This window comes from Musca autumnalis, unplaced genomic scaffold (genome assembly GCF_047663935.1).
Source record: "Musca autumnalis isolate F117 unplaced genomic scaffold, ASM4766393v1 scaffold_4, whole genome shotgun sequence".
Taxonomy (NCBI): domain Eukaryota; kingdom Metazoa; phylum Arthropoda; class Insecta; order Diptera; family Muscidae; genus Musca; species Musca autumnalis.
Window position 1 is genome coordinate 48790729 of NW_027411977.1, and position 27943 is coordinate 48818671.

Consider the following 27943-nt stretch of genomic DNA (forward strand, 5'->3'; position numbering starts at 1 on the left):
TATAAAGTATATATGTTCCTGGTCATGGTAAAATTCTGAGTCAATCTGTGCATGTCCGTCCGTCCGTCTGTGGTAATCACTCTAGCATCCATAAAAATGGGGATAGGAAGATGCGTCTTTTGTTTACAGGCAGGTCAAGTTCAATGATGGGTTATATCGGTCCACGTTTTGGTATAGCCTCCATATAACGGTACCGCCGATTTCAGGTATTTTGACGTTTTTAGTCACATTTTCAAACCAAATTAGCTATAATTTGACATTCAGGGTTCTTAGTGATCAACAAGCTTATATTTCAAATATGATGGACATAGGTCTATGTTTTGGTATAGTTCCCATATAATGGTACCTCCCGATTTTCGGTTTTTGAGGATTTTAGCTACAATTTTTAACCAAACTAGCTGGAATTTGACATTTGAAGTTTTCAAAGGCGTTTCGTTCTCCATTAAAAATCGTCAATATAGGTCCATGTTTTGGTATAGGTACCAGGTATAGGTAAAATCGGTACCTCCCGATTTTCGGTATTTTGAGGATTTTAGCTACAATTTTTAACCGAACTAGCCGTAACTTGATATTTTAGGTTCTCAGTGGTCACAAAACTTCTCCACCAAAAATAGTCCACATAGGTCCATGTTTTGGTATAGCTCCCATATAACGGCACCTCCTGATTTTCGGTATTTTGAGGAATTTAGCTACATTATAAAACCGAACTAGCTGTAATTAACCATTTGAGGTTCTCAGTAGTCACGAAACTTCTCCACCAAAACTCGTCAACGTTTGTCCATGTTTTGGTATAGGTCCCATATAACGGTACCTCCTGATTTTCGGTATTTTCAGGATTTTAGCTACAATTTCTAACCGAACTACCTGTAATTTGACATTTGAGGTTATTAGTGGTCACGAAACCTCATCACCAAAACTCGTCAACATTGGTCCATATTTTGGTAGAGGCTTCATATAACGGTACCTCCCGATTTTCGGTATTTTGAGGATTTTAGCTACGTTTTTTAACCGAACTACGTGCAATGTGACATTTGAGGTTCTTAGTGGCACGAAACTTCTCCACCAATATTCGTCGACATAGGCCCATGTTTTGGTACAGCTCCCATATAACTGTACCTACTGATTTTCGGTATTTTAAGGATTTTAGCTACAATTTTTAACCGAACTAGCCGTAACTTGATATTTTAGGTTCTTGATGGTCACAAAACTTCTCCACCAAAAATCGTCAACATAGGTCTATGTTTTGGTATAGCTTCCATATAACGGTACCTCCCGATTTTTGGTATTTTGAGGATTTTAGCTAAATTTTTTAACCGAACTAGCTGTAATTTAAATTTTGAGGTTGTCAGTGGTCCAAAAACTTCTCCACTAAAAATCGCCAACATAGGTCAATGTTTTGGTCTAGTCCCCATATAACCGAACCTCCCGATTTTCAGTATTTTGAGGGTCTTGGATACATTTCTCGACGGAACTACCCGTAATTTGACCTTTGAGCTCCCCTGCAGTTACAAAACTTGTCCACCAAAAATTGTAAAGGTTGGTCCACACTTTGATAAAGCCTCGTAGGTGGTACCTTTCACCTGGCTGAACAAAATGTGTTAGATTAGATTAGATAATTTAGGTATATAAAAGCATGGACTATATACACTGTCAAATTTTACCAAAAAAAATCATATTATATTTTCCGACCAATTTTACAGTCAAATTTTACCAAAAAATCAACCAATTTTAAGCAAAAAACAGCATGGACTATACATAGTCAAATTTTACCAAAAAAGTCATGTTATATTTTCCGACCAATTTTAGGCAAAAAGCATGGGCTATACACTGTCAAATTTTACCAAAAAATCATATATATTTTCCGACCAATTTTACGCTTAAAGCTTGGACTATACACAGTCAAATTTTCCCAAAAAATCATGTTATATTTTCCGACCAATTTTTAGCAAACAACAGCGTGGACTATATATAGTCAAATTTTACCAAAAAAGTCATGTTATATTTTCCGACCAATTCTACGCAAAAAGTTTGGACTATACATAGACAAATTTTACCAAAAAATCATGTTATATTTTCCGACCAATTTTAAGCAAAAATGATGGACTATACACAGTCAAATTTTACGAAAAAATCATGTTATATTTTCCGAGCAATTTTACGCAAAAAGGATGGACTATACACTGTCAAATTTTACGCAAACAGCATGGACTATACACTGTCAAATTTGACCAAAGAATCGTGTTATATTTTCCGACCATGTTATATTTTCCGACCAATTTTACGCAAAAAACAGCATGGACTATACATAGTCAAAATACACAGTCAAATTTTACCAAAAAAGTCATGTTATCTTTTCCGACCAATTTTACGCAATAAGCATGGACTATACACTGTCAAATTTTACCAAAAAATCATATTATATTTTCCGACCAATTTTACGCAAAAAACATTGGTCGAAAAATTTGTCCACCTAAAATTGTGAAAGACAAGTAATATTAAAAAGCGCTTCGGCGATATATATTTTTTTGTTTTTTGATTTTTCTCATCTATGAACATTGTAGTTTCAATATCCCCAAAAACTTCCCAGGTGTAAGCTCCTTTCATTTGAAGTTGGTTCAAGAGCACCGTGATATAGTTCGTGGTGGAGGTACAACCGAAATTAAGGTAGAAACACAATGAAGTACGCCGCTATTTTACGCTAAGTTTCATGTAAAAGATTAAAGGCCAAGTACTTCCTAATTCAAACGAATTAGGTAGCATTTGAATTAGGTAGTACTTCGCCTTTAATCTTTTACACGAAACTGAGCGTGAAAAAAGCGGCATATTCCATTGAGTTTCTACCTTTAGTGCCGTTCTTACTTTTTTTAATTATATACATTTGCATCTACTTCCATTTTTCAATGGAAAGCTTCATATGTTACATTTGAGCACATGCAATAAAAACAACAGCAAAAATCCAAACAAATTTGTTCAACTTGTTTGGCGGACGTATAGCCTTAGAGGAAATGCATAGTTTGAATATATGTATAAGCGATTTTTATGCAATACAAAATAAAACACTTACCGTACTTCCGGTCATGACGCTTTGCCAAGATTTATTGGTGGATCATCATCGCCTGAACATTAGATGAACAACAAACACATGGATAGAGCAAGAGTGAGACAAACACACGTTGCACCACGTTAATGGCAAACAAATTTGGCGGGAATTTTCACAGACCCTGGTGGTATTCCTTTGAAGTCTTTGGCGGTGATGTTGTTGCTGTTGGTGTGGCAGGAAGGAAGGAAGAATGAAATTCCAACTGCAAACAAGTGTTTGAAGGAAACTTCGTTTTTTTTTTGTTGGTTTAGAAATATTGCAGTTTGATTTTCTATTTCGGTTGGGAGAGAGGGGCAGATTTGCGGTAGTTGTACTTGATGTTGTAGTACATACACCAGTTATCTAGTAGTGGTGCATTCCAATATGTCCTTAAGGTGTTGGAGAGAACTTTTGATTTCGTTTTTATTTTTTTCAGTTTGTTTTTGGAGTTTACCAGAAACACGCGAAGGTCGTTTCATTGATTGGTATTGGGTCTAAGCAAATAATGCAAATAGTGTTTTTTTCTTCGCTTTGGCCTAGAAAGGATGCGGTGCTGATATCTTTTTTTGGGTCTTCGCCAAAAATGTACTGTATGTAGTAGTAGTAGTAGTAAGGCAATGAATATGAACTGCAATGCACTGTTGTCGGGCCCAAAAAGAATTCCTTGCTTACAATTGTGCGGACGTTTGTCGTTTTTTTGCCTTCGATTTCTTTTATTTTTGTTCTTGTCCTTTTTGTTTTGTTGCCAAGTTTAAGGTTAGGGTTATGTTTGTAATATCACACTGGGTTGGCCATGTGTGGTATTTTATAGACTGGCGGCACTCCTCAAAGCCAGAAGCTTTGATGGAAAAAAGTTTTTTGTTGTTTTTGGATTTACAAAAAACAAAACTGTTTTAGTTATTTCACAACACTATTTGTTAAAAAGTTTTTTTTTATTTTTTGTTATACGAAGATGGTTTTGTTTTAAATATTTGTATATATAGGCATATATTGAAGTAACTTTGTCAGAGAGTGAGTTGTTGTTGGTTTTTTTTTTTATAATATCACTACTTAGGCTTTTTATTATTAAATATTTTTGTAATATACTTTGATAACTTGTTTTCTATATAAATATTATATACTGGAAGATTTAATGATTAACTATTAAAAAAATCAGAGATATCTATTTTTAGTTAGATAAATTTTAACGTTGTTGTTGTTATTATTTTTCTATAGTTTTAATAAAATATTTTTAACACAGCTTTCCGTTTTAACGAATATTACTAATTATTAATATGTTATGTAACTTGTTATATGTTTCTTCTCTATATATAGATTTTTTAGTAAATTTGAAGTAATTAACTATGATTTTTATTTGAGTGTAATTGTTGTGTAATTTTCGCCGCCAATGTCGATGGAGTTAGAATCTGTAAAGAAAGAAAAAACAAACAATGTTATTGTTGTTATAATCATTATAAAGATTTAATAGATTTTAATGAAATTACAAATTATATTGATATTTAAATTATGGGAGTTATTCTGAACAAAAATTCCCCGTGAGTTCGGTCTTTCCGCCGTTTCAAAATAAAGTAAGGGAGAGAGTGAGAAATGGGGAATTTACGTTCCGAATAATCCCCTATATTTTATGTTGTTTAAATGGCCAAAACGCCTATTTTGAGCGGAAAAACGTAACATGAATTTTGTTACATGGGCAAAATATCGATTATGGGAAATCACTCATTACATAAATTACTTGTTTCAGACACACACAGGTTTTCGACAAAAGTTAAAATGGTTATATCAATGGGACAATGGAAGATGTGTCAGCCATTTTTATACCTTTAGCCGTATACAGGTTCGGACAGAACTAAAGCACCCCATCAGAACATTTTTTTAAAATGTTTGTTTCGTTTATTGTTGAAGATTCAATCTCATTTGATTGCTTGAGTGGAGTATTCCCCCATTGGCTCAACTTCATTTATTACCCTCTATTACAGAGAGTAATGTTTTTCAAAACGAACTGACAGTGTTGCAAAATTTTTCTGATCGCTACCAATATCATGGTTTCATCCCGGCGAAGGGAATTATCAATTAATTGGCTTCTCAGTTTTTGAAATGATGCCTTTTTAGCGAAAATAATAATTTTTTTAAAATAATATTTTTTTTAAATAATATTTTTTTTAAGAAAACGAAGTTATAATTTTTTTATTGTTCTTTTTATTTATCTATATCTTAATTATTGGAAAGCAAAAACATAAGGAATTCAGAATTTAATAAACAAAAGTTAAAATTCAAAAAAGGATTTCAGGTCGCAAATATAAGCGGACAAAACTAAAGCACCTCCCTATTTGAGGTGCAACAAAAACTATTGAAAACCATATTTCGTTGCGTATCCTCTATTCTGGATGAAACAAACACATCTTTTAGGCATAGAGGATATTAAATTATTAATTATCGCAGGCGAAATAATTAATTTTCGCAAAATTTAGCCAAAATCCTCAAAATACTGAAAATCGGGAGGTACCGTCATACGAAAACGGGGACCCAGATCCACAATTTTTGGTGGATAGGTTTTGTGACCACTAGGAACCCCATGTACCAAATTACAGCTAATTTAGTAGGAAAGTATGGCACATATCCTCAAAATACTAAAAATCCGGAGGTACCGCCAAAAGGGGGCTATACCAACACATTATCCGATATTGTTGATATTCATACAAAACTGTTGCTACGGCATATTCTGGTCAAATACAAAATTGCTTAGTTTTAAAAATTAGCAAAAGATCGATTCACAGAAGAACTGTAGAGGCCGTCTTATTCAGCCGACGATCAGCTAACTGTAGTATCCAACAATTAAAAAAGTATAAGTCGGCTTTGCCGACAGAGATATACCCTCAGCCTGTGTGGATTCGACTATGAGCTATAGCACGTACCATTTTAGCGAATATTTTGGAACTTTTGAAGGGAAGGTACAGGAAGGAGGGGACCTATAAGCACCACCTTCGAATTTCATCTAATATTCGAAGAAATATTACGATGTCCAAAGTGTGGACGAACGCAGTACTCGTTTCGAGCTCTCTAGCCGCTACATATGGTGCCATAGGGTTCTTTTTACAATTTTCGGGCTGATTTATCAAGAAGTATGGACTTGCCCCTGAAACAACTTTTGCTGTCGTAACTGAGACAGCGAATTCAAGTTCCTTCAACAAAAATCAAAGTGATTCGAGAGCAGGTCGTAAAGTGAATTTATCCAAAATTTTGTATGGGAGGTACCCTAAGGAATGGGTAGATATATTAGGTTGTGTAAAGTATGGACCAAATTGGTCACTCCCATGAAGAGTTATCGTGCGCACAATATTGTCCGAATATGGTTGAACTTTTATGGGGGATGTACCTGAAGGAGTATACCGATATGGCTTATTTTCGAACTTAAACTAAGTTGGCACAAAATATTATGAAGGCCACATTTTGGACCGAATCGGCAGATCCGTTCCAGAGTTATCTTGCGCCCCAACCACTACACACGGGGTCATAGGGATTTTTTGCAACTTTCAGGCTATTTTCTCAAGAAGTATGGTTTTGCCAATGATGAAACTTGTACCGTCGTATAGGGGGCAGTGAATACAAGTTGGCGCAACAAAAATCAAAGCGATTCGAAAGTTGTCCCTAAACTTAATTTTTTTCGAAATTTTGTGTGGGAGGTACCCGAAGGAGTGGACCGATTGAGTCCATATTGAAACCATATTTAAGTCTGGTACACATTTTACGATGGGCAAAAATGGACCAAATCGGTTACTTCATTGAAGAATTATCGTGCGCACAAATTTCACGAACATTTTCGAACTTTTATGAGGGAGATACCGGAAGGAGTGGACCGATATAGCCCATCTTCGAACTTAAACTAAGTTTGGGCAAAATATTACGAAAGCCAAAAATTTGAACCGAATCGGTTCATCCGTTCGAAAGTTATCGTGCGCTCCAACCAGCCAGACAGACAGACTGACGGACATTGCTCAATCGACTCCAAATTGTCTGAAACGCATTTCGTCCAAACATACTTGGAGTCTAAAACCATTATTTCGCTGAGGCACATTTTGCCCGTATGAAAGTGTATATACCCTCGTTAGCATAAATGCTGAGGGTATATAAAAGAAAATTAAAAAATAAATGTATAACCTCGTTTTCTCAAAAAATTATAATTTTTAAAAAAATGTATATTAAGTTTTTTTTTTTTTGTAACGCATTGAAATAATCATTTGAGACCCTATAAAGTATATATATTCTTGATCAGGGTAAAACTCTGAATCGAACTATGCATGTCCGTCCGTCTGTGGTAATCACTCTAGCATCCACAAAAATGGAGAGAGGCAGGTCAAGTTCGATGATGGGCTACATCGGTCCACGTTTTGGAATAGTCTCCATATAAAGGTATCACCTGCTTTTCAATTTTCGGTACCGATTTTTGGTATTTTTTGGGGTTTAGCTACAATTTTAAACCGAGCTAGCTGTAATTTTTTTGTTGCCACCGTCGTGCAATGGTATGCACAAACGCCTTGTACTCCGAAGGTCGTGGGTTCGATTCCCCGGCCAGGCAACATCAAAATTTTCAACGGTGGCAAAATATACCCCTCAGTAATGTTGGCGACATTTCCTGAGTATTTCAGCCAAGCGGTGTCCATATCATTGAGCTAATATGAATCGGGGTGCACTCATTGATATGAGAGACGTCTCCCTTGTCCCGCCTGGGTTGTTTGTGGAACATTTATTTATTATTAGCTGTAATTTCACATTTGAGGTTCTCACCGGCCACGAAACTTTTCCACCAAAAATCGTCAATGTAGGTCCATGTTTTGGCATAGCCCCCATATAACGGTACCTTCCTATTTCCGGCATTTTGAGAATTTTAACCGAACTAGCTGTAATTTGTCATTTGAGGTTCTTAGTGTCCATGAAACGTCTCCACGGAAGCCCCCATATAACGGTACCTACCGATTTTTGGTATTTTGAGGATTTTAGCTACAATTTTAACCGAACTATCTGTAATTTGACATTAGAGGTTCCAGTGGTCACGAAAATTTTCCACCAAAAATCTTCAACATTGCTCCATGTTTTGGTGAAGCCCCCATATAACGGTACCTACCGATTTTTGGTATTTGAGGGTTTTAGCTACAATTTTTAGCCGAACTAGCTGTAATTTGACATTTGAGGTTCTCTGTAGTCATGAAACTTCTCCGCCAAAAATCGAACTAAACCCAATATAACGGTACCTCCCGATTTTCGGTAGTTTGAGGATCTTAGCTACATAGTTTGATGGAACTATCATTAATTTGACTTTTGAGGTTCCCTGCAGTTATAAAACTTTTCGACCAAAATTGTAAAGACAGAGCCACACTTTGATATAGCCCCGTAGGAGGCAGCTTTGACTTGACTGAGCACCTCTAAAACATGGTCTTTGAACGTTTCAACACTATCTTCTGGCGAAGAAAATTGTTGATCACGCCTTTTTTATACCCTCCACCATAATATGTAATTCCGTTTGTAATGCATCGAAATATTCATCGGTGACCCTTTAAAGTATATATGTATATTTTTTATCAGTGTAAAATGATAAGTCGATATAACCATGTCCGTCCTTTTGTTGAAATCAGGATACAGCTCGCAATTTTTAATATAGAGCTTTAAAATATGTATAGAAGTTTATATTACTTATAGGATGTTTGTTATTGAAAATGGGCTATATCGGTCCACATTTTGATATAGCCCCCATAAAACGGTACCTCCCGATTTACGATATTTTGACGTTTTTAGCCTCAATATCCCAGCGAAATGGCTGAAATTTGGGTAAAAAGTTCGGCCGGGCCGAACTTAACTCCGTTCTTACTTGTTTCTTTTTGTTTTGGAACAAAAAGAAGTCATTCGATGCCAAGTCAGGGCTGTACGGCGCAATATGGTTTGAAGCGATGTGTGATGCTGGCAAGCAAGGCGATCAGGCAAGGCTTCTTATGCCTTAACGCAATTGAGAACATTTTAAAGCTCATAATGTCTTCATTTTTGAAACGCATCCAAACAAAGCTGAGATACTCGTCAGTACTATTCAGATAAAAAATGGGAAAGTGGGATGCGCGCCAACCTATTTTGCATCATAATAAAGGCGATAAACATGAATTTTTACACAAAAGTTTTTGTCCATCCCGACTCTTGAATATTATCCGACGCTTCTATCTTTATAATACCCCTATTAACCCCCTATTAACCACGATCCTATCAAAATTGGGACCTGTAGCTTGATTATAAAAAAACTGTAAAATGGGATGCATTACCGACATTTGGGATATCTCCGTTGATTGACCACCTACGCCAACCTACTTTGAATCATTGTGAAGATAGAACTTTCAGTTTTCATGGTCAGGCTTTGCTGTGATACAGTTCGACTCAGCATCATTTTGATATATATAAGTATAGGTTTACGACCATTATTTCTTACGGATGTATTGCATAATGTAATGTTTTTACTTTGAAAAATCCGTTTAAATATTCATCAGATTTATGAAGGGGTTTAAATAATAAATAATCCAATTAATGTATTTGGATTATTTTTTTATTTTATTTTATTTGTTTAATGTGTTCAGAGTATACAATTTTGTTTTAACCGTTTGTGCGTATGAAATATATTGTTATATAAAATAAACTAACCAACCACATTAACAACCTACATATGTATGTATCATACTCATTATGGGTGTGTATACAGACACGCCATACATTGACATATTAAATTAATTTATAATAGCCTTGTCAAGATGAGTGAATATTTTATAATACTTATAATAAATATATATCTCATAGTTATATGTGTGTATATGACACAGGTGTGTCTATGTTATATATACATACACATGTAAATATCATAATACGTTCAGCTCTTCTTTTGAAATTATCACACAAACACTCTTAATTGTGAAAGGAGTGTCATCCACTTAAATTTGCATATATTACACAAACATAAATGGGTTTAAAAAAAGTTTACCTATATAAATACATGTACATTCATATATGTATATGTACATAGGTTAAGAAGTATAATTCACGAAATGAGGTGATGTCACAGAACCAAGATGGTTCAATATAAAACACGATCTGAGATTCTGTACAAAAATATTTTACCGTTTGTTCCTCCGTAAAAACTCAACGTTATTTGTGTCTTGGGGTCCTCTCTCTGACCTACATATGCATGATCAATATACATGTTTAAGTCAAAAGTTCAACAAGGAGTGAGCCATTACTGGCAATTGGGGACGGCGATCCCGAAACCCCGTTTTTTTGGAACTATTCAAATCTCGATTTATTTCTTCAGGGTCCCGGGATTTTTCACATTACTTTTCAATGGGGTTTATCCACATATGGAAAATAATCCTCTGTAAAATGAGTTGTTGAAAATATAATTGATCAATTACGCCACGAAGGGAATAATTTTAAGTTTATTTAGAAAATGTTCCATAATGGCTATATTAAACGATAGGTCTGTTCGATAACCCAAAAGTTTTTACAAATTTGTACAAACTTTTACAAAATGCCGTTCGATAACAAACTTGCAAATACTTTTTACTTGCAAAGTTATCGAACAGACTTCATATGTTTTTTCACATGTATGACAACAAACATATGGTGTAATATAGCCATAAAGGAAGATGTCAAAAAGAGTTTCGTAAAATATAAAGTTTAAATTTGAATGCAAATTGTATTTTTTCAAACAAAATTCGAAGATAATGAAAATGATAAGTACTCACAGTTGCCACAGTTGGTAGAATGTTACCAAAATTGGTAACTTTTTTTGGGGTTGGTAATTTGGTAACTTCGTTTTTGGTTTGGTAACTTTTCAAGGTTTGAACAACTATCCAATTTTTGTTTTTCTTCTATCATTTTCCGCATTACTAAAAATACTGAAAAAAACATGAAAACAACTGTGTGAACGTGCGCCAAATTGTTCAACGGCGTGATAGGCAAATATCATAGTTAGGGTCTTTGTTCACATTGATATAGTGCCTGTTTTTTCTTGCAAAATATTTTCTACTATCCGGCTAAAACCTTAATAAGCCATGTAGGTTCGATAATGTGGTAGAATCCTTCAAAATACCGAAAATAGACCGATACTCATTAAATGCTGCAATATCAGAATAATGAACTACATGACAATTCTCTAAAGGAATGTTTTATACCCATAGTAAATACGAAATTTGTGCTACTTCAACTGGACAATGTGGCGGTATCGTTGTATGCCCCCCCTACCAAGTAATACTAATTACCAACTTTAATCCACGTCGGTTAGATAACGTGGTAAAATAATTAAAAATACAGAAAATCGGGTGGTATCGTTCTATTAGAGCTATACCAAAAATATATAAAAAAACATATTTTATATACCCAACTGGGCTAAAACCTTAAAAATATAGAAAATATTTTTAAACGCATCAAAAGCATCTTAGTTGGCCACGCTTTTTTTTAATGTTTTGTAACTCCGTGATTATCCGTGATTATCCACGTCGAAAATAGTGAAAATGATTGGACGAAAATGTTGACAAGTAAAATCCATTTTTTTGCAAAGTGATCGTATGTCAAACATTCCGGAGGGTAAAACTGTAAATAAATGTCAAATGGCATCTGGCAACACTGTGTGTTGCTTAGGCCGCAATTTTTTTTACTTCCCCTACGTGTATATCAAAACGTGAACCGCAGTAATATAAACTTATATTCTAAATTATAAAACTTTATCTTAGATATGCGAGCTGTATCTTGATTTCAACAGATAGACGGGCATCGTTATTTTATAAATTTAATTATACCCCTCATAATATAAACATTTGTTGGTAACTTTTTGGTAAGATTTTCGGAAAATTTTGGTAGAACATTTTTTTTACTCAGTGGCAACCGTGTAAGTACTTTAATTGTTATACCCTAGACCAGAGACGAGCTTCTTTGCAAAGAAGTATAGTGAGGGCGCACAGTGTTGCCGCTTCCATACAAAAGTGGACAAAAATAGAAGGAGTTGACCTAGGTTGATGAATTTTTGCACAAGTACTTGTAAGGGCATAGGAATGAAAATTTTCAACTTTGGTCCATATCGGTCCAGATTTGGATATAGCCCCCATATATATCTTTCTCCGATTTTGCTATAACTCGGTCAATTTTGATCGAATAGCCTTCAAATTTAATATGTAATATTTTCTTAGGCCCCTGAGTAGCTCTACCGATTTTCACAAAAATCGGTTCAGATTTGGATATAGCCCCCGTATATATCTTTCCTCGATTTTGCTAAGAAATAAGAAAATATTACATGCTAAATTTGAAGGCTATTCATCAAAAATTGAGCGAATTATAGCAAAATCGGGGAAAGATATATATAGGGGCTATATCCAAATCTGAACCGATTTTTGCTAAAATCGGTGAAACTACTCAGGAGCCTAAGAAAATAACACATATTAAATTTGAAGGCTATTCGATCAATATTGAACGAGTTGTAGCAAAATTGGGAAAAGATATATATGGGGGCTATATAAAATCTGAACCGATATATCTCAGAAGGTTGCAAGGATGGGCAGAATGTTTTTACACATTTTGATTTGGAAGATATGTCCAATTAACGGAAAATAGGAGCCAAGGTGGCAATCAAAAGATCTGCTCTACTAAATATTAAGAACTTTGAATTTTTTTTTATCAAATTTAAATTTTGATTTCTTGATAACGGTACATTGCCCATGTGCAGTTAATGTTAACTTTTTGTACTAAAACGTTATATTTATAGCCCACTCATCAAATCCCCATCCAACACTTTTATTATTATCAACAAATTTTGCAGAAAATGTTATTTTAAATGTCGTCTAATTTTCATATGATTATCGCCTTAGATTACCTGGGAAATATTTTTCATATTTGAAGAGCTATAACTTCATTATGGATGCACATATCGACAAAATTCTTTCAGATACTTTGTATCGGATGTGTTTACTGTAAGAAAAAAACATAAACATATGTAAAAGTTAACATCACATTTTTGATTTTTGTCCACGCGGCAACACTGTGGGGCGCCCACTGAGTTGTTTTTGCATTTGCTTCTCTCTCACTTACAGTGAACGTGAATATAATCATCCAGCATTCGGCACACAACAACGACAATTTGAGCAAACACTGTCGTCAGTGCATGGTTTCTCACCCACTATAGTGAGTGGAGAGAGAAGCTCTCTTTGCTTGCTCGCGAGTAAAGAGGTGCCGCATTCTGATATAAACACACGATAAATATCATGTGGTTGTTGTTTTCTTCATCCATACATAAACACATACTGAAACATTGACGGAAATTCTTGGGCGACCCTGCCCTAGACCCATGCCGTTCGTTGGTACTGTTGAGGTTACGAAGTTTTTCGGCAAATCACACAAACACGACCCGAACACAAAGAAAGAGCGTGTATGAGAGAGCAAATGTGTTGATTGGTTTTCTAGCTAGCGTGCATACAAACTTCCTAACACACTAACCCGCTTGCGACGAAAATTCCAATTGTCGCAATTTAAGTACTCCAGAACTAGTTCCAATCAGTACTAGTACAAATTTTGGCCCCTAAGTAATGCGAAGGGAACCAATTGTCACCTTTTTATCCCCAAGTAAACGAGGAGGCGTCAGTTGCGACTTAATTATCTTAACTTAAACGACCAGTTGTATAAATAATTCACATTTACATTTTCTTCATAACTTTAATATAAATAAAGCATCCAATAACAGAAGCTAGTGTTGATGGACTGAATATCTTCGTACATATTATTCATATTGTTCTGGTATAAAAAAGGAATACGAGGGAAATATGCAAATCGCCCTCTTCTTCTCTCTACCCGCTAGCAATTCCAATTGTCGCAATTTAAATAGTCCTAAACTAGAGGCATGTGGTACTAGTTCACAATTGACCCATAAGTAAGGCGAAGGGAACTAATTGACACCTATATATCCCCAAGTAAACGACGAAGCGTCAGTTGTGACTATTTCCCACTACTTTTTTTTATAAATAAACTGGTATATGACTGTAAACCTGGAACTAGTACAATACCACCTACAGGTAATGCATAGAGTGTCAATTGGTTACCTCCTATGACATCCCCATGTTAAAGTTTACAGTTGATTGCACTGTGAGGGGTCAGAAGTGGAACTAGTTACTATAACGCTGAGAATCGACGAGTTTCCGATGCCGAACTAGCCCATCGCGCAAGCGGGTAATATATTCACATTTTTGTCTTCCCTCTTCTTGGTCGGCACTGCCCTAGACAGACGGCAGCTTGAATTAGGCATTATGATCTGCATTTAATTTTACGCTGACAGGCGACAGTTTCTGCATTTAGGAAACAGCTGATTGCTGGTTAACAACTGTTTGGTTGTTGTTTGCCATGCAAATTGTGTCTCAGAGCATAAATATGCTCTCTCTCCTACATGAATATGGGCTCTATTTTACAGCATTGCCATATTGAAATGCCTAAATTCAGTTTGATTTTGTGCATTAAGAATGTGGATAATGCACGAATTAATTTGAATTAATGCAGTTAATTCAAATTAACGCTGCCGTCTGTCTAGGGTATAAAGCTATTCGCATCTAAGTCATTCACTAATGCAGATCATTGGAAATACGAATCTTAAGCTATACTAGTTATAACCCCAGACCTCGCTTTGGGTCGTTCATGTGTTGCTCGAAGTGAAACGACGCAAAGTTTATTAAGATTTTCTATTTAAAACCATGTCACGTTCGGTGATCGGTTCCAGGGTTAAGAAAACTGAACATTTAAATATCTTAGTGTAATAAGAATCATCTAGCGAATTAGTTTTTTTTTTCTGGTCAGGACTAATTTCTTCCAGTTCTGTTCCTGTTTTTTATGCCCTCAGTCTTTAGACTAATGAGGGTATATACACTTTCATACTGGCAAAATGTGCCTCATCGAAATAATGGTTTTATACCCCAATTATGTTTGGACGAAATGTGTTTCAGACCATTTGGATTTGATTTAGCCATGTCTGTCCGTCTGTCTTGCTGGCTGGAGCGCACGATCACTCTCGAACAGATCAACCGATTCGGTAAAAAGTTTGGCTTTCTTAATATTTTTGTCCAAACTTAGTTTAAATTCGATTATGAGTTTTATCGGTCCACTCCTTCCGGTACCTCTTCCACAAAAGTTCGAAAATGTTGGGAAAATTTGTGGACGCGATCGGTCCACTCCTTCGGGTATCTCCCACACAAATTTTCGGAAAAGTTCAGTTTAGGAGCTGTTCTCGAATCGCTTTGATTTTCGTTGTAGCAACTTGTATTCACTGCCCCCCATACGACGTTTTCATCAGGGGAAGTCCATACTGCCTGAAAAAATAGCCTGGAAGTTGCAAAAAAAAACATTTATGACACCGTGTGTAGTGCTTGGATCGAAAGATAACTCTCGGACGAATCTGCCGATTCGGTCCAAAATTTGGCCTTCGTAATATTTTGTCCAAACTTAGTTTAATTTCGAAGATAAGCCATGTCGATCCACTCCTTCAGGAACGTCCCACACAAAAGTTCAGAAATGTTCGGAAAATTTGTGCGAACGATGACTCTTGAAGGGAGAGACCGATTTGGTCTATATTTTACACATTCTAATATAATAGTTGTTCCACAAACATCCCTGAAGGGACAAGGGAGACTTCTATCATATCAATGAGTGCACCCCGATTCATATTAGCTCAATGATATGGGACCTACTGTTTATCGCCGATTCCGAACGGCGTGTCTTAAGACACCACTTTGTAGAGAAGTTTTACATGGCTGAAATACTCAGGAAATGTCGCCAACATTACTGAGGGGTATTTTGTCACCACTGAAAAAATGTTTGATGTTGCCTGGCCGGGGAATCGAACCCACGACCTTCTGCGTGCAAGGCGGGTGTGCATACCATTGCACCACCGTGGCATCCATCCTAATATATTGTAATAAAATTTGCCTTTATTAAATTTTATTTGGTTTACAAAATATTGTTCAGAAAAAAAGGGCAAACTGGTTCCCGAGAGGGTGTTTATTTTTTAGTTTAAAATGTTATCGGAGGGTGATGTGGAAACACGCTTCCGGCTGGAGAACAACTTCAAGGCAACGATCAAAGATGTTGAATGAACGGAGATGACGGAAATACGCTAGTAGCGAACGAGCAGCAAACGATGATTAAGAAACGCAGGAGGAGACTTTGGGGCGGAGGCCAAAAAACGGTAGCAGCAGATGAATCGGCAACGGCGCATTCCATGTAGTGGAGCGAGACTATGATTTGCTTCTTCGATAGCACGATCATTGACTCAGCGGTCCAGCCCATGGAATTTCAATCCTCAAAAACCGAAGTCTTTCCTCGCTAATGATGTTGACCGTCGTTCTACACAAATCGAGACTCGGAAAAAATTGTAATTGAGTTTGGGCTTAAAATCAGAAAAATCAACTGTCTCCGTTTTAACTTTTTCTCCACCATCGGCTCATAGATCATCCAAATAATTTTGCGTTTACGCTCAGTCCATCACTAATTGAGTAATAATAGACAATAACAGAGTCAAGGTTACTCTCAATTTGTGTTATTCGACCAATCGCACCTGAAATGTGTGGTTGTTGTTTCTAGTACAGCGAGATTGTGAGTGATACTCTCACAAAATCGAACTTAAAAAACACACTTCTTGAGAAAACAGCCCAAAAGTTGTAAAAAGCACGATTTGGCCTTCGCTATATTTTGTCCAAACTTAGTTTCAGTTTCACTAAAATGGTATGTACGATATCTTTTGAAAGTGGCAACCAATTTGGTCCAAACTTTGGATCTCTTAATATTTTGTCCAAATTTAGTTTAACTTCTAAAATTGCCCATATCGGTCCTCTCCTTAAGGTACCTCCCCCACAAAAGTTCAGCATTTGTGTTAGGGTCTATTCGAAGATCCTTTGGAAATGTATACCGGTGATATTCGTTGTGGTCCTGTTTACAGCGATATTATGTTTTCCGTGGACAAGTCCGTACTTCCTGGCATACTGGTACAAAAGTTATACGATGACCCACTGACTAGTGGAAGCGATAACTATCGAATAGATATGACTGCCGAAATAAGATCCACTTCAATAATGGATTACGTCGCTCAATTCCTGCAAGTACCTCCTCTGCAAAAAATTCTGAAAAGACCCTAAAAACATTCGATCTGTCCGTAGATGAAAGTTTCAATTCACATAGGCTGAGGGTATATCTCTGTCGGCAAATAGATCGGGTTCGAATACGGAATATATTGGTTAAAGTGAAGTTTAAGAGCTCCTCTCGGATCGTTTTGAAATTTGTTTCAGTAAGTTGTCCTTGCGGTTCCCTTTACGACGGTACAATTATTTTCTTGCGCAAGTCCATACTTCCTGAGATATTGGCTTAAAAGTTCCAAGAAACCCTGACGGCACCAACCAAAATGGCAAATCCGCAAGTAATTTCTGATTGGTGCAGACTTTGCACATCATATTATTTCATCCAGTCATGTATCAGGTTGAAATATGAACTATAACGGTCCGCTCCTTCGGGTACATCCCACACAAAATTCGAAAAAACGTGAATTTTAAGAACTCCTCTCGCATCGTTTTGGTTCTTTTTTTAGTAGGTTGTTCTAGCGGCCTCATTTTCAACGGTACATTCTTTTTCCGGAGTAAGTCAATACTTCCTGAGATAATGGTCCAAGCACCAAAATTATTGAGTTTGGTTTGGGTTTGTTTTTTTTTTTGTCAGTGGCTGAGGGTATATCTCCGTCAGCACAGCTGACTGATACTTTCTTACTTGTTTAATATACAAAATACTTCTGTAGACACAAGTTCCGACAAATCCCACAGTCCCGAAATTGCCCTGAAAAATCCCGAAAACCGGGGCCTTACTGTCGATATTAAAAAACTTCACACTGCTCTTAGTGGTTTCCAGTAATGACAGTGATTATTACCAGAATGTATATCCAAATTTCAAAGAAGAAGAAATTATTACTTTCTTTCCCGTATCCCATGGCTAATACTCAACTTTATTCAAATTACACTTGAAGCGATTTCCTTTACTTAACAACGGACTTTAAGCAATAACTGCGAAAGTAATCATCAAGTCCTTCAATGAATTTCATCAAGCAAAACCTAAACAAGTTGATGAGTTTTTGATACTCACTTCGTAGCTGATTTTGTTATTGTTTACCGAAAACAACGAGCATTACCAGACCACAAAATTTGATCCATAAAGTGTTTATTTCTGATTACCAATTTAATTAATTTATGTTATTTTTTTTTTTTGTTATAGTTACGGCTACTGTTACACACAGTTAGCTGTTTACAGTTTCACAAATCGATTTTGCCAGACCTGCCACCCTAGTCTTCGTTGTTGTGGTCTGTATACTGAGAGAAAGTAAATATCAACAAACATTTATTCGAAAAAGTACAGAAATACATACAAAATAAAAACAGTGCCTCAATATACATTCCAAAAGGTGGGAAGGAGTGGAAGGTGTCATTGATATTTTCACCATGCTTGTTATTCCCGGTTAGTGGGAGTAGCAACATTTTGCTTGAACATAGTATTGTTTTTATTTTTCTTTTTTCTTTTCATACTGTAAAATAAACAGAGTCAATGACATTTTCCTCAACTGGAATGGGAATTGTAGAGCGTAGTTATTCTCGCTAATATACCCCGGTTAGTAAACAGCAACCCAATAGCCAGACATTGTGGTCATACTGAAAATAATTGTTAACAGCCTGGCTGCCTGAAGAAAGGGGTTACTAATAGCTTCCATGTTTGTGGGAATGAGGTTAGATGCGCTTGAAAAATACACCACCATTTTATAGTTTTGTAGTTGCTGTTGTTGTTCTATAATTTGTGTTTACAAATGGCAGCATTATTACTTTCGAAGAAAAGTGTATGGCATAAAATGGCCCATAATAATGTGAATAAATGGTACTGGGAAGAGAGAAGAGGAAATACAGGAATTTGCAAAACTGCCATTTACATGAAATTTCATATTCATAATGGATGTGACAAAAATAATGGTTAATGTATTTTGAAGGCTAGAAAATAATAATTATTATTCAGAATTGTAAATCGAAAATTGGCAGTAATGTTTGGTGTAAATGGTAAGATTACTGGATCGAGAGGAAAGGGTACCAAGCCTTAAAACTAAAAAAGGTACAAAAAAATAATTATTAGGAGAATTGGGCATTAGGAGAATTGGGCAGTCCGTCTAATCACTAAAACTAACATTTAAGTAATCGACATTTTAATACATAATTACATTTTATCACTTTTAAAGCTACATTTGTCATCGTGATTTTATAACTTTCCTATCGTGAGTGATCTTTCAATTTAACCCACTTAGCGCCAAGAAAAAATTTTGTTTGAAACTGATATTTTTGATCATTTTTAAGCATTTTTTATACCCTCAGCATTTATGCTAACGAGGGTATATACAATGTCATACGGGCAAACTGGGCCTCATCGAAATAATGGTTTTAGACCCGAAGTATGTTTGGACGAAATCCGTTTCAGACAGTTTGGAGTTGACTTAGCCATGTCCGTACGTCTGTCTGTCTCGATGGAGCGCACGATTGCTCTCGAACGGATATATGTAACGATGTGTCGACAAATTTAGTGTGTCGTGTGGCTCCACAGCTTATTTTCAGTTATAGTGACTTCAAAAATTTGTCAAAAAAGCTCATAAAGAAAAAAATTTAAATAACATTGTGCGTGAGCTTTTTTATCGAATCACCTTTTAATTAAGATTTTATATTTTCTTAGGTAAAAACTCATCAAAATACGTATGAGAAAGGGATACGAGGTTGTAAAAAAATCATAACCCTAGTGAAAATTAAAAGTGTAATTGTTCGTAATCACTGAGGGAAATTAGAAAAGTTTCTGGCCTGACAATGAAAACGCGAATATTTACAATCAAATATAGTTTTATTGTTTTCTTAAGCAGTCTCCAGCATGGTTTATGCACTTGTTCATGCGCTTAAACCAATTATTGAAACACGCTTCAACAGCATCTTCTTCCGACGAAAATCGTTGACCACGCCTTTTTTCTCGATGTAAGGGAATCAAATGAAGTCATTGGGTTCCAAGTCAGGGCTGTCCACCATTTTCACTGGGGGAGTAGTAACACCAACGCCAGAGGTGAATCATTATTCAATTTTATTTTAAACTAGCAGACCCCGGTCAGCGTTGCTGGCCCATCGTAATGAGTTTTAATGACAACATTTTATCGACTTTATGCTTGACAATTCAAAAATAGGTATTTTCTACCTCACTTCTTCGGTCCATTGTCAACCCGAGAAAGATTTTAAACAGATTTGTTTGTAACCTTTCTTACGGACTCTGTCGGATTTTTTCGCCAATTTGTGCATTTTAGAATATATTATCGTCCATGTCCCTGTCTTTATCCTAAAGCGATCTAATTATAAAAGTTAAAATAATAAAACAACAACAATGGGATTAAGCAAGACTATTTTGAAAAAACAAAATTGTATTAGCTATCCCAATAAAAACGACGCCACCAATGTTCGTTAAAAAAATGGTTAAATCGAATTCTCCCGCTTATTGAGACTTATATGTTTTAGATTTTCGTGGCTGATGGACCGCTGAACCTCACCATTTAAGTACATTTGTAAATATACAGTTTTTCTTGATCGGGTGTGCAACCACCGGTGTCTCGAAAACTAATTTGCAACCTGATGCACTCATAAGTTTAGCAAATATAGCGTGGGCCTGGTCCGGTATTTTGGCTCCAAATATGTACCTAGGGTGCACACAACTTCACTGCCTACCAAAATGTATGCTGAAACCGATATAACCATTAGTTTGGGTTATACATTCAGCGTTTAACAGAAAGGCATGGGGAAGGTACCCCACCTCTTCCGAAATTCATAAGATATACATAACAACGGCAAACATTGAGGTTTTGCTGCAAATTTTATGGAAATCCCTTCAGTAGTATTGGAGTTATGACATATTAAAAAAAACAGGCGTGGTCGGGCCTATAGGCCCCAAAGTAGTACCTAGATTGTAGATTAATCCGTAAATTTTTAATCCGATACATACATAATTTTTGCAAATATAACTTTTTTTTAAAATATCGCATTGGGAGGTACCCCGCCCCCTCTGGAATTCAATAAAATATGTAACCTGTTTTCGGGGTCGTGGTAAACTTTTCTTTCCAAAAACCCTAAGTTGGGTTATGACAGTATTTGAATTTATTATTAAAGGTAAGGCGTTTTTTTTCAATATGCCCCCTTAAAAATTCAAGAAAATATGATCGTACATTCCCTGACATTTTCAGGAAAATCGGTTCCGTAGTCAAGTCTTTGGTTCCTAAAAAGTAGGTAAGGTCGGAGACACAACCACAATTGTCTAGCAAATTAACTTCCAAATAGATACATTCGTAAGTATTGTATATATAACATTTTTAAAAAAGTAGGGTATAAGGGAAGTACCCCGCCCTTTCCGAAATTAAACCGAATTTGTAGCCTATTTTAAGCGGGGGCCATCCCTGTACATTCCCTGGCAATTTCAGGAAAATCAGTTCGGTAGTTTTGGTAGAAATGATAAAAATTGAAAATTGAAAAAGGGGGCATGGTAAAATTTTCTTTGCATAAAGACCCAAGTCGGGTATGGCGCACATTTTACAGAAAAAAATATCGAAATCGGTCCAGCCGTTCTCAACTGATGCCATCACCAATGAACGATATTTGACTTTTATTTATAAAGATTTAAAAGTTTAGACAAATCTTGATTTTCTTGAAAATCCCTTTAGTAGTTTTGTAGATATAAACTAATTATAAAGTGAGCGTGGTCGGATCTTAAGTCATAAAATAAGTACGTAAGGTTTGAGACACAATCGCCATTGACTCGCAAATAACTTACAAAAATAGGGCATATATTAGGTACCCGCCCGATCCGAAAGTCAAAAAATATGTAGCCGATTTTTATCGGGGACCAACCCTGTACATTCGCTGAAAGTTTCAGGAAAATCGATTCAGTAGTTTCGTAGATATAACATATTTAAAAAAGTGGGCGTTGTCCAGTCTTAATGCCTCAAATAAGCACGTAAGGTCGGAGACACAATTGCCATTGACTCGGAAATTAATTTTCAAAGCGATACATTTGTAATTGATGCAAATATTGCATTTTTGCAAAAATAGGGCATAGGGGAGGTACCCCGCCCGATCCGAAATTCAACCAAATATGTAGCCTATTTCAACCGGGGGCCATCACTCTACGTTCCCTGAAAATTTTAGGAAAATTTGTTTAGTAGTTTCGTAGATATAACATATTTATAAAAGTGGGCGTGGCCAATTTTTCTTTGCATAAAAACCTAAACTGGACTACGACTAAGATTTCCACAAAAAATTATCCAAATCGCTCCAGCCATTTTCAACTGATTCAATTACCAACAAACGACAATTGAGTTTTATATATAAAGATAATAATCTTAGAATTTGTAACAGGGGGAGCACGGCTACCTTCCATAACAGCGTTCGGGAAGAAGTTATTGACATCACCGTAACTAATATGGATGACTCCGCTATCAGCAACTGGCGAGTATCGGATGAATGTTCCTTTTCGGATCACAAGACTATTCTCTATCATGTGACTGGTAGTGGAGTAAAGCAGAAACCTCATAGGAATTCGAGGGGAACAAATTGGGAGGAATTTAGAGAGCTGTTTACAGCTAGACTTGAGAATCCACAAACTCTCAATTCTGCAGAAGATATAGAAGGCTCTGGACTATCTTACCAAGGTCGTCATAGATTGCTATGAACAATCTTGCCCGTTTACCTATCCGGGTAAGAAATCTCAACCCATATGGTGGAACAAAGAGCTTTGCTAATCTGAGAACGGTTAGCAGAAGGGCTTATAACAAAGCCCATAAAACCAAACCCAGTGGGGATTGGGATGTGTACAAAACTCATTTCAACCCTGGATTAGCTTCAGTGAATCAATTGAGAGTTTTGATTCAGCCTTAAAGTTTCGCAAAATTCTGTCAAAGGACCCAAAACCATTCGGAAGTATAAAACGGTGTGATGGGGCGTGGACCCACACCAATTTGGAAACTCTTGACCTCCTGGCCAGCACTTACTTTCCAATCTGTAAAGATGTCGGCACCAATGCAGGGCAGGATGCGTAATCTTACTGGTGATGTCGGCACAAACCCATCAGTACAGGGTGGGATACGCATTCTCACTGAGGAAAATGAAAATATGATCAGCAGGCTAATAAACGCTGCCAGTATTTCATGGGCTATAAATACTTTTCAGCCCTTCAAATCTCCGGGACCAGATGGTGTATATCCGGCGCTGCTGCAAAACTCACTGAAGGTGATACCCACCCTGAAGGAAATTTTCAGTGCGTGTCTATAACTGTCGTATATTCCGGTGTTATGGAGGGAGGTGACTGTGGTGTTTATCCCCAAGGCGGGTAAGCGTAATCACTGTGAACCAAAGGATTATATACCAATCAGACTTTCTTCCTTTTTACTAAAGATCCTAGAAAGACTTTTGGACCTTCAAATAACATCTAGTTTATGCCCGGCTCAGATTTACAAAGCACACCATGCCTATGCCAAAGGGAGGTCTATCGAAACCCCATTACATGACGTAGTGGGGCACATCGAGGAGAATATGGAGGCATCGAACTTCTCACTAGCTGCCTTCCTTGATATTGAAAGAGCGTTTAACAACGTAAAGCTCGAATCAATTTACAATGTCTTGGAAGACTTGGGTGTCTCCCCTACCCTGACAGGGTGGATCGATGAGATGCTTAAAAGCAGGATCATTAGCTAAAGATTGGGAGAGAGTTGCATTAGGAAATCGGTTAATAGGGGCACACCTCAGAGGGAGTACTTTCACAGCTACTTTGGCTCTTAGTAATAAATGAGGTACTGAAGGATTTTGAAAACTTGGGAACTGAGATCGTGGCCCATGCCGACGATGTAGTCATCCTTATAAGCGGGAAATTTGTCTCAACTTTGTCAGAGCTTATGCAGGGCACTCTCTGTGGACTATACAGATGGGCCAAGCTCAATAGACTTAGTATAAATCCTACAAAAACTGACCTCGTACTTTTTCGAGAATGAAAAGGAAATAGCTTCCCACTACAGGTTTTGGATGGTATAGAATTATGTATTTTAACGGACGCTAAATATCTTGGTGTAGTCCTTGACCATCAACTACGATGGAATAGGAACATTGAGGAGCGCGCAAAGAAAGGTTTGATCGCACTTTACTCCTATAAGAATTCAATAGGTAAGAGTTGGGGGTTAAGACCTCAGGTTATACATTGGATATATAAAACTGTGGTCTGTCCCGTCTTAACATATGGATGTCTTGCATGGTGGCATGCGCTTTGTACAAAGTCAAACCAGTCAAAGATGGATAAAGTACAACGCGCAGCATCAATTCCCATCACCGGCGCCGTCAAATGCACACCGCAAGCTGCGGTAAACGCAATGCTGGATTATAAGCCACTAAATATTCTAGCTGAAAACATCGCAGCCAGAAGCGCTTTTAGGCTCAGAGAGATGAAGTGCTGGAGTGAGTCGCGTTCTGGACACGCTTCTATACTTCACAAAGAAGACTGTCTAGACTGTATGGAGATAAGTGATTACATCTCACCAATAATGAACTTCAAAACGGCTAGGATCTTGATTCCAACTAGGAGTGACTGGACTCATGGAAGACCACTTCCAGAAAGCTTGGCCATCTATACAGATGGATCCAAAATGGAAGAGGGCACAGGAGGCGGACTCTTCTGCGAGAAGCTCGATGTAAGCCGGTCTTATAAGCTGAACCAGTTCTGTAGCGTCTTCCAATCGAAGGTATTAGCCATTGTAAAGGCCCTAGACCGATAGTGGTTTTTGTGGATAGCCAGGCGGCACTCCAGGCACTCAAATACTGCTCTATCTAGTCCAAGATTGTTAACAAGTGTAGAGGATTGTTAGGAAGACTAAAAAATGAAATCACTTTCAGCTGGGTACCGGGACACTTTGACATAATTGGAAATGAAATTGCCGATTAGCTGCCACGTGCAGGATCACAGTCTCCAAATATTGAAATTGAGGAAACATCCCCCTCGGTGTCACTTCACCAATAAACTGGACAACTTCTACAGAGATCTATCAGCTCGCAAATGGCAGAACGAGCCCAGATGTAGGATCTGGATGCTTATTTGGCCGACAATATCGAGCCGTAGAACATCTTCCCTGCTACTCCTAAACAAGGCTGAGATCAGAATTGCTGTAGGGGTCATGACAGGGCACTGCCACATAAGATCCAGAACTAGTCTGTGGGACAGTAGTGTCGATTACTGCAGGCTATGCGAGGATGATGAGGAGACTGAAACGATTGATCACCTACTATGTCATTGCCCAATGTTAAACAACATTAGACACAGACTCTTCGGCTACTATGAGTTCTCTTCTGTCTCAAACCTATCTAGGATGGACCCATCAGTGATTGTTCTTTTCTCAAGACTTTTAACAGACTTTTTTATTTCTACCTTTTCTTTTCTATTTACAGTATGAACACAATGGACCTTTGGTCTCTGAGTGAAAACTAAACCTAAAGTCAGGGCTATACGGCGTATAAACCAATAATTCTACGTTTTGTCCTGTCAAAAATGCACTGGTTTGAAACGATGTATGAGAGCTCACATTATAATGGTGCACTATAATTCGTCTTCTCTTGTTCGTTTATTCGAATTTCTCAGGAGACTTCAGTATTAACCGTCCTACGTTGCTCAAGCCGCATAGTAGCCACATGGTCAGTTTAAAAGTGAATTCAATTTTGTTGCAAAGTGATTTTTTCAAGTCGCTGTAAACAACACAACAAATGATCGTATGTGAAACTGTCAAACTTTCCAAAACAATAACAAATGGCGTCTGGCAACACTACGTATTGCCTGGGCCAGAAACTACTTCCCTATATACTATATAAAATCACACTATTACATTTCAGATCTTTTTATCGATTTGTGACTGTCATACGTGAACGGTCGAATCAGCAAAATTTGAGTAGGATCGTAATTCAAATCTTACGAAATATTTTGCTTGGTACCATAAAGCTACATTTTCTTCCAATAATTAGTAGTTTCAATAAATTCTCAATAAATACACTTAAACACGTTTCTCATAGTTAACGAAACACTTGAGGCCTTAATGGTAGACTGTTATTACCAATATTATATTTCATTTGACATATCTCTTACATTAAGACCAAATTGATGCCAAAATGTAGAAACACACCCACACATTAGTATCAAATAACGTTAACTCAAAAAATAACAAAATCAATAAATTATTAAAATGCATTAAAATGCGAAAGAATACAAAAAAACATTGTTTCTCAAATGTTTATTCAATGTCATTGTGATGATATTTAAATGGTTTTAAGGTTTTCTATACCCTCAGCATTTATGCTAAAGAGGGTATATACACTTTGATACGATGAAAATGTGTCTCATCTAAATAATGGTTTTAGACCCCAAGTATGTTTGGACGAAATGTGTTTCAGACAATTTGGAGTTGATCCAGCCATGTCCGTCCATCTGTCTGTCTGTCCTGCTGGCTGGAGCGCACGAACGGATAAACCGATTCGGTCCACAATATGGCTTTCGTAATATTTTCTCTAAACTTGGTTTAAGTTCACAAAAGTTCCAAAATGTACGGAAAATGTGTGCGCTCGATAACTCTGGCAGGGAGTAACCGATTTGGCCCATACTTCGTACATCGTGAAGTTTCTACCAGGTATGTATGAGGTTCCAAGGACGTACCCAAAGGAGTGGACCGGGTACCTCCCACACAAAATTTCGGAAAAGTTCAGTTTAGGACCAGCCCTCGAATCTCTTTGATTTTTGTTGTAGCAACCTGTATTCACTGCCTCCCATACGACTGTTAGAGTTTCATCAAGGGCAAGCCCTTCCTGAGAAAATAGTCTGAAAGGTACAAAAACCCCTATGACACCGTGTGTAGTGGTTGGAGCGCTAGATAACTCTCCAACAGATCTGCCGATTCGCTGCAAAATTTGGCCTACGTAATATTTTGTCCAAACTTAGTTTAAGTTCTAAGATAAGCCATATCGGTCCACTCCTTTAGGTACCTCCCCCACAAAAGTTTTAATTTGTTTGGAAAATTGTGCTCACGGTAACTCTACTAGCTAATGGTTGTATAAATTAGAAGTTATCAAAATCAGCCTTTGTCTTCTAGTCATTCACATTCAATATGCTGATGAGCTGAATTCAACCACCAGCGAAACGATCGTAGCATGTTGGTTGAGTGTGTGGTGACTTCGCTAGAATTAACTTTTTCAATACAAAACTCCTTAGGTCATGTTAGCTCGATTAAAAGTTCAATTAATTAAACACTACCGATAAGTTCAATTTAAGGCCTGCTCTCAATTTACTTTGATTTTTGTTGAAGCTACTTGCATTCGCTGCCTCAATTATAACGGTAAAAGTTTTTTCAGGGGCAAGTCCATACTTCTTGAGAAAACAGCCAGATTTAGTTTAACTTCTAAAATGGCCCATATCGGTCCTCTCCTTAGGGTACCTCCCCCACAAAACTTCAACATTTGTGTCTAAGTGCAGTTTAGGCTCTGTTCAAAGATCCTTTGGAAATGTATGCTGATGCTGTTCGTTGTGGTCCTGTTTACAGCGATATTATGTTTTCATTGGACAAGTCCATGATCCAAAATACTACGAAATGACTAATGGGCGCAATAACTATCGAAAAGATATGACTCCCAAAATAAGATCCACTTCCATAATGGACTATGTCGGTCCATTCCTTAAAGTACCTCCTCCGCAACACTTTTCAACTTTAAT

General features: G+C 36.9%; 1 protein-coding gene across 1 annotated transcript in view; it reads right to left on the reverse strand.

The window, feature by feature from the left end:
- The window catches only part of DopEcR (G-protein coupled receptor DopEcR), a 136655-nt gene that overhangs the window by 14755 nt on the left and 93957 nt on the right, over nucleotides 1–27943 (reverse strand). Inside the window, exon 3 of the mRNA XM_073985718.1 lies at nucleotides 3065–4485. The gene's annotated coding sequence lies outside the window, so the exon portion shown is untranslated. The remainder of the gene's footprint in view (nucleotides 1–3064; nucleotides 4486–27943) is intronic.